The sequence below is a fragment of the Cebidichthys violaceus genome, unplaced genomic scaffold, assembly GCF_023349555.1.
Source record: "Cebidichthys violaceus isolate CVI_PGR_0920_01 unplaced genomic scaffold, fCebVio1.0.p SCAF_7, whole genome shotgun sequence".
In the NCBI taxonomy this organism is placed as follows: domain Eukaryota; kingdom Metazoa; phylum Chordata; class Actinopteri; order Perciformes; family Stichaeidae; genus Cebidichthys; species Cebidichthys violaceus.
The window spans coordinates 10,449,133-10,456,465 of record NW_027176927.1 but is presented as its reverse complement, the minus strand read 5'-3'; the positions used below and the strand labels follow the sequence as shown (position 1 = coordinate 10,456,465).

Sequence of the window (7,333 nt, the reverse complement as noted above, 5' to 3'; positions counted from 1 at the left end):
CTGTGTTCACCCAGAGCTCTACGCAGGGACGTGTGGTCAGGGGTGGCAGAGCCTCACCTGCCATCATGAAGAATACACTATAACAAATATAACTGGCTGTATTGTTTTCCAGGTTGGGTGTTAAGAACCAAGCTTTCAAATGAGTTATAATTTAGTTTAGGTTTAGGGTTTAATAATAGGCTTGAGTCAAAGATGGCTGCTACTCCACCTCCTCGGCCGGTGCCTCTGGGAATGTGAGTATTAATATGACTTAGAGGAGTTGATTAATTTAGGCTGACACATTCTTCATTGCACAGCCAGGTTTCAGTGAGACAAAATAAATCAATATGATTATCTGATATTAAATAATTTACTAATACAGCTTTAGATGACAGAGATCTGATATAGTACACAATAAATTATCCTATTTTGTTGCACTGTGGCGTTGGTATTAACTTGGATTAGGTTATTTTGTTTAACGCCTTAACTGTTTACTTTTGATTTCATAATTTTAAGAAGCCGTGGGGCAAACCTCTCTCTGGTTTTGGGAGTGTAACTGCTCTAATGGAAGCACAGAGAAGTGTGTAAGAGTGCTTCCTGGTCTGAACTCTGGGTTGTCATGGATTAGGTCAACATAGAAACTTGGTCAGATTTGTAGAAATGAGATCTGCTCCATCCAAAGTGGGATGAATGCCGTGACACCTAAGCAGACCAGGCTTTCCCCAGAAAGTCTCCCAGTTGTCCACAAAGCCCATATTGTTTGCTGGACACCACCACGACAACCAGCGGTGGAACGATGACATGCGGCTATACATTCATCATTGGTCAGGTTTGGGAGGGGGCCAGAGAAAAGAGTCCGACATTGTTTTTGCGTATGTACACATCGACTCCACATTAACTTTAGTGATCTTCGAGTGCCGTAATCGGGAGTCATTACCACCGACGTGAATAACTATCTTATTGTATTTACACTTATCCTTAGCCAGCAGTTTTAAATAGGACTCAATGTTGCCTGCTCTGGACCTGGCAACACATGTAACTATGGCCCCTGGTTTAGCTAACTTCACGTTTCTCAGAACAGAGCTGCCGATAACCAGAGTTGGTTTCTCAGCGGGTGTGTCGCTGAGTGGGGAATACTGGTTTGAAACATGAAGTGGCTGATGGTGAACCGTGTGCTTCGATTTAGACCCATGTTTCCTTCGGACAGTCACCCAGCCTCCCGGCTGCTCGGGGGCTGCCGGGACACGGCTAGTAGAAGCTACGTCTAGTCGGCCCGCACGGGCTACAGGAGGGAGAGGGGGCTAACTACAGTAGCTAACGACTGAGCTTCCATGGTGCGGAGCCTTGCTTCTAACTCACTAAGCCTCGCCTCCAACCTAACAAATACACTACACTTATTACGTGTACCATTATCCTTAAGGGAAGCAGAGGAATGGCTAAACATGTGACACACTGAGCAAGAGAGAGCAGAAGAGGTAGAGGGGGAAGTAAGAAGTTAAACCACTGCAGCTCACCTTGAGGTCCCATGTGATCGGGTTGCTTAATGATGATGTCGTTAAAACGAGTGCCTCAAGAAACTCCTGGGGATTGAAGGAAAATTCAAGGTGCCATCATCCTGTAATTGCTGCTTGTGGCCACAGTGGTCATTGTTAGGTACGTTCAGTTTCACTTTAATGCAACAAAAGTAACTTCAGAGACTCTTCAGAGACTCTTTGAATCCTCAGTCCGGGTCCCTCTCAAGAACTTCTCAAAACTTAAAATGTTAATTTCTAGAATTTAAAAGCAAATGTATTGCAGCTCACAAACTGATAATTCAATCAGAAACACTCATCTTTTCTGCTTCTCACAAGATGCACCGATGTCACCGATATCAGCCGCCTGCAGTCTTCTGTTTGGGTGTTGGTGAGAGCTGAGCTAATCAATGTGAAAGCTGCTGGATTCAACACAGAGCTTCAGCCATGACTGTTGATTCTCAGTGAGATCAACAGCACCACTGACCCTTTTCACAGTACAGGGAGGCATTTACTTCAATGAAAATATAGGAAATATGGCATAGAGGGTGAAATGTGACATGCTTGTTTATTATGTCATTCTGCAATAAATCGTTTATTCAAAAATAAAGCAGGCCTGCTGTCCATGTGACTGAGCTCTCAGTCAGCCCCCTTAAGACTCACTGCTACCGTTGTCCCACTTGGAAGCCCTTTATACTGTACACACTGACTTCTTTTACCAAAACACTAGTGAAGTTAAGTCTCAAACGTTGTTAGTTTGTATCCCAGGACAGCTGAGAAAAAAGTGGGGAGGAATACTACTCTCCTTTCTATACCGTACAGAACTAATGCCAATGCACTGAATAACACCTGTGTTCAAAGCATGACTTCCCAAAATAATAGATTACATAACATAAATACAGCTCAATATGAATTCATTAATAAATCACTCGCCATGCATACTACAGCAACATATGATTGCTAAATATGAACAGCAACTTGCATAGTAAAAGGTTAAGCACAAAGCTCGTCTGCACGTCTGATCCCACACTCCATTTTGGGTATGGAGCATTGTTATAGAATGAGTCATTTAGCATGGTCTAACCCCCGTCAACGTGGTTCTCATTACTCTCGCCATAGCCTTAAGTGTGCCGGCATAAACCCCCCCCTGCTCCTCCCCTTTGGCAAAACACACACACACACACACACACACACACACACACACACACACACAAACAGAGCACTGCAGTGTGGATATTTATACCCAGGTCTGTGTTTCCCATTAGGACGGCTCTGCCTCTGTCTCTGCTCCGCCACACAGAGCTCAGTGAAGGAGATGGAACTCTGGGCTCAGTCACCTCCCAGCAGTCCTAACTCTTGTTATGAAGGACTGCTGGGGGAAATCCTCAACAACGTGTGCGCAATAACAGGGATCTCAGTGTGGTGTGAAGAATAAAAGAGTGTTGGCACTTAATTTTCCTCATTCTATTGATGTAAAGGTAGAAAACACTAAATGCCCACTGACAGCGGTTAGAGTGCTCGCCAGCGGGTGAAAGCCAACCCCAGATTCACTCTCGTTTTGGGATGGGCTTCGTCCACTTGTGTTTTGCCTTGCTATGTTTGTGTTTTTTCAGATACATTCTTACAATCTGGCTCCTGGTTACTTTTGTATGAGCCTATACATTGTTGTTTTATGGAAAATCCTACTTGTTCTGCCTTCAAAAGGTATAACAATCCACCAAATAAATACACAAAAAAAGTAGATATATTGTGAGTAATATTACAACCAACCAATCACATGATACCTCTGGGTTTAGCTATGATTTCTTCCAGCTGGAAGCTAACAGTGGCAGTGGCTATCATACCTACTTAGTGAAAAATGTTCACCACATACATGCAACAGTCATGTGCAACTTTTTGCTGAAAGATTTTGTGGGAAATTTAAGAAATCTCAAGTTGATTGAAAAGTGAATAAAGGCAAATGGAAAATGGTCGTTCAACTTTCCAAAGAGTGTTCCAAAAACAAGAGGGAAGTTTACTTCACAGGGCTCTACCCCTCAGGACACCCCTGTTTACTGTGAATCTGTAAAGTCTTTATGGATCCATCAAGATATAAACACCAGTTGATTGAACCAGTAAAACCACGTGGCTCTTCCGTTCATCACAGTGACAGTTTTCCTCTCCCTCTGTAGCTCTTAAAGGCATGAAACTGTAGCTTTACTACTCAGGCCTTTTTTCTCCTGGCAGCTCTTATCTGTAGCTCTTTAAGAGACAGTCAAGGTTGAAAACAGACGGCTTCCATTAGGGGATTTCATGCTCGCATAGTTTCATTCAGCACAGCCTCAGACGCAGAGAGATTGGATTTGATAGGTTTCCTCCTTTCAACTTTTTTTTTCTTCCTCTTGGGAGCTGTTAAGGTGCTGTGACACTCGGCATCAAACAAGGCTGAATGAAACCTGACTTTATCTCTGAACATAAAGTTGGCTGATCGGCACCATTGTTCGTTTTTAAGAGTAATGTTTCTAAAACTTCTATCTTGAAGAACTAATGAAGTAAATGTAAAGAAAGAGAGACCCAATGTTCTTTGAGGCTGATAGTCCCTTTTTCAATAAGGACTATCAGAAAGATGGATGTTTATGGAAGATTTGAATTTGCTGCGAATTAAGAGGTTTCATGAACCAATATTAGGTCAAGATAACTGCAGTGAGCCACACAATTTAAGATCCCCTAAATCATAGTTTCATAAAGAATCCACAGGACTTGATTTGAGCACTGGAGGCAGTAGGTTGAAGGTCTGAAGACAGAAGGGGCCATTGATGTAACACGCATGTAGACAAAATATGCAACACGTCCTAAGAGTAGGTCGTTGCCAATGACTCCCAAAAGAACATGTAATCTTTCTATTCAATATGTGAAACGGTCACCATTTTAAACAAGTGGTTAATGTTGTGAAACAGGACTACTTAGTTATGTTTAGGCAACAAATGAGTTGGTTAGTTTTAGGAAAAGATCCTGTTTTGGGTTAAATTAAGTATATTTGTTACATTCTGACGTAGCTCTGTTTACTTACCGCTTGGTAAGTAAACATTCTTTTGGGGGAATATCAGGCTGTGGTTTATTTTTTTTTCCTTTTGGGGGGTTTATCTTGCTGCTGCTCAGGGCAGATGTCCCTCCATTACAAATCTCCCTGTAGAGTCCAAGCGCCAAAGACTCTGTCCAGACTTTATTATCACATATCATCTGTTAAGAATAAACAATTATCTTTTCTTCATCAATCTGTTTTTCTTAAGAGACACGTAGGAAGTTGAATAAATGTCCCGTTTGAAATATGACCGTTTGGTCATATTTCACTTACAGAGAACACAACCTGCGACTGTGATAAGTGTCTTGGTTGTGAAGCTATGCGGCAGCTTAAGAACACGACTGCATCGCCGTAATTGAAATGTTCATGAAATGTGGTGGCTGGTTTCATGTACACGGCAGAGGAAAGCAACAGAGAGAGAGAGAGAAAGAGTAGATTGGGCAGATGGAGTGGAGATACGGGTGGGAGCTGTGAAAGATAATCATGCAAACCCCCCCCCCCCAGTCCTCTCCCCACATCTCCCAACACACAGTGCCCCCTGTGATTGACACCGTGTTTGGAGCTGCTCCCTCTCTGACTCTCCAGAGAATAGCTTAACAATGCGATCTTTGATAACGCCGTCACACACTATCACAAACCTTCATGATGATTTGTGCAAAAGAATTGACAACAGCTCCTCAGGGTGAAATGGAGAGCCTCTCATTGCTCGCACTGTGTGGCAATCTCAACAGAAAAAAAGGCCATGTGTAAATTCAGAGATTGAACAGACCTAATCTAAATTGTAATGCAAATTATGTGAGCACATGCATGTGTTAGCGTTGTCAATGGGACCAGGAAAGGAGATAAAACGGGAGCAAGTGATGTGACTGGCGCAGCACAGGCAGTGACATATGTGGGCGTACGAGTGAGCGACAGCCTAAGAAGTATATAAAACAACACATCAGTCATCCACAGGTGGAGACAGGCAGGTGGAGTTCACAGCGTGAGGCAGCATAGTGCCAGCTCATTTGGCGAGACACTGCCGCTGTGGAAGCTGAAGCTGCAGAGACACACCGCTGACCTCGAGGCAGTTTGGAATTCAACAATGAGGAGAAAATAGAAATCTTTGGGACCGGGAAAGAACAGCAGAGGTCCACTATGCTGACGTTCTTATTGATAGCACATTGTGTTCAAATGTTCAATATATACAAACTGGTTGTGTGTACTGGCAAATTCAAAGTAACACTACTGATAAAGAAATGGTCATTTCAAGCAAAAGAAAATGGAATTAAAAGTACAATAATTCCTCTTAAATGCAGGGCTGTAGCTACACTTAACAATTGTTTCAGTACTTTTTCGCGGAATTTGGGGTTTTGTGACTTGACAAGAAGTTACATTGTAATATTCACATTATTTTTTTAAATACATAAAAGAAATAAAAATAGAATAACAATAGAAACGATACTAGAGCCACTCAGAATGACACATTGTGCACACAGTTTCTAGACCTATTCTGATTCTTTTTGGACTAAATATCTTTCAATTTAACAGGTTTTCATTCTGAGTGGCTCTAGTATCATTTCTATTGTTATTTTATTTGTATTTCTTTTATGTATTTAAAAAAATAATGTGAATATTACAATGTAACTTCTCGAAAAAGTACTGATCCAATTGTTAAGTGTAGCTACAGCCCTGCATTTAAGAGGAATTATTGTACTTTTAATTCCATTTACTACTTTTCCTCTTTTACTACTTTGTTAAAATGGCAAACAGAGCAGATAGAATTAGCTCCACTTCGACCTACAACATGACACTGCTGCTTACATATTAATGCATGAATGATAGTAAACCAATAACACAAATTATTCATTAGTACTTTCACTATCAAAACTTACTGCTGACACTTTTTACATTCATTGTGTACTTTTACTCGTAATGGAACATTTTCTTTTCATTTGTACATTACTAAGATAAAGTATCTGAATACATCTTTAACCCTTCAATGAAGTTCTCATTGGTAATCCTGTTGGCAATGCACTGTAGACGCACTCTTCATCACGCTCCAATAACATAACTCATGACAATGAAAGCTGACATGATGCATTATCTAACTCTGCAAGTCGATTTTCACATCACATTTAAATGAAGTGAAGCCGTGAGCCGCCTGGAAGGACGGGAAAGCAGTGAGCTGTAATGTGTGACTGTATTGTCCTTTAACATCATGTGAAGTGCTTCAGGCAAAGCATGCTATACAGCATTATGCAGAGTTTTTCTTCTTTTTTTTAATACCATGCTTACTTCCTTGTGTGGATCATTTTCTTGCAAAACCTCCTCAGTGTCAAACAGGGATTCCTGGGAAACACAGAAACACATAGCAGCAGGACTACACACATCTTGCTGGGAGTACAGCAATCCTTTCCAAGTTGGCCTAGGGAAAGAAAAACTTGCAAAACTGGTACTATAACATATCATGTGACTTTTTAAGCTGGGTGGTGATGCAGCCAATTAGTTTGGCATTCTTCATATAGTGCACCCTAAGGTGATGCTCATCAGTCTGCGATCTAAAGACAACAGGCGGGTCTAGAAAGACCCACAGCGATAACAGCAGCTGTTGACAAGCGAGTGGCTCAAAGGCTGAAACACAGAGCACACGCGACATCAGGGAGAAACAGAGTCAATCCATTACACTCAAGGAACAGTTCTGCACTGAGACCCCAACTGTTGATCCACAACCTGACTGAACCTGACTGGTAATGCCAAATTTGACCTGAACCTGACCCAAGAACATATACTGTTCATACAT

At 41.7% G+C, this 7,333-nt stretch overlaps 1 pseudogene; it reads right to left on the bottom strand.

Moving 5' to 3' along the window:
• Positions 1 to 608: 608 nt before the first annotated feature.
• On the bottom strand, positions 609 to 7,333 carry LOC137891058 (uncharacterized; annotated as a pseudogene).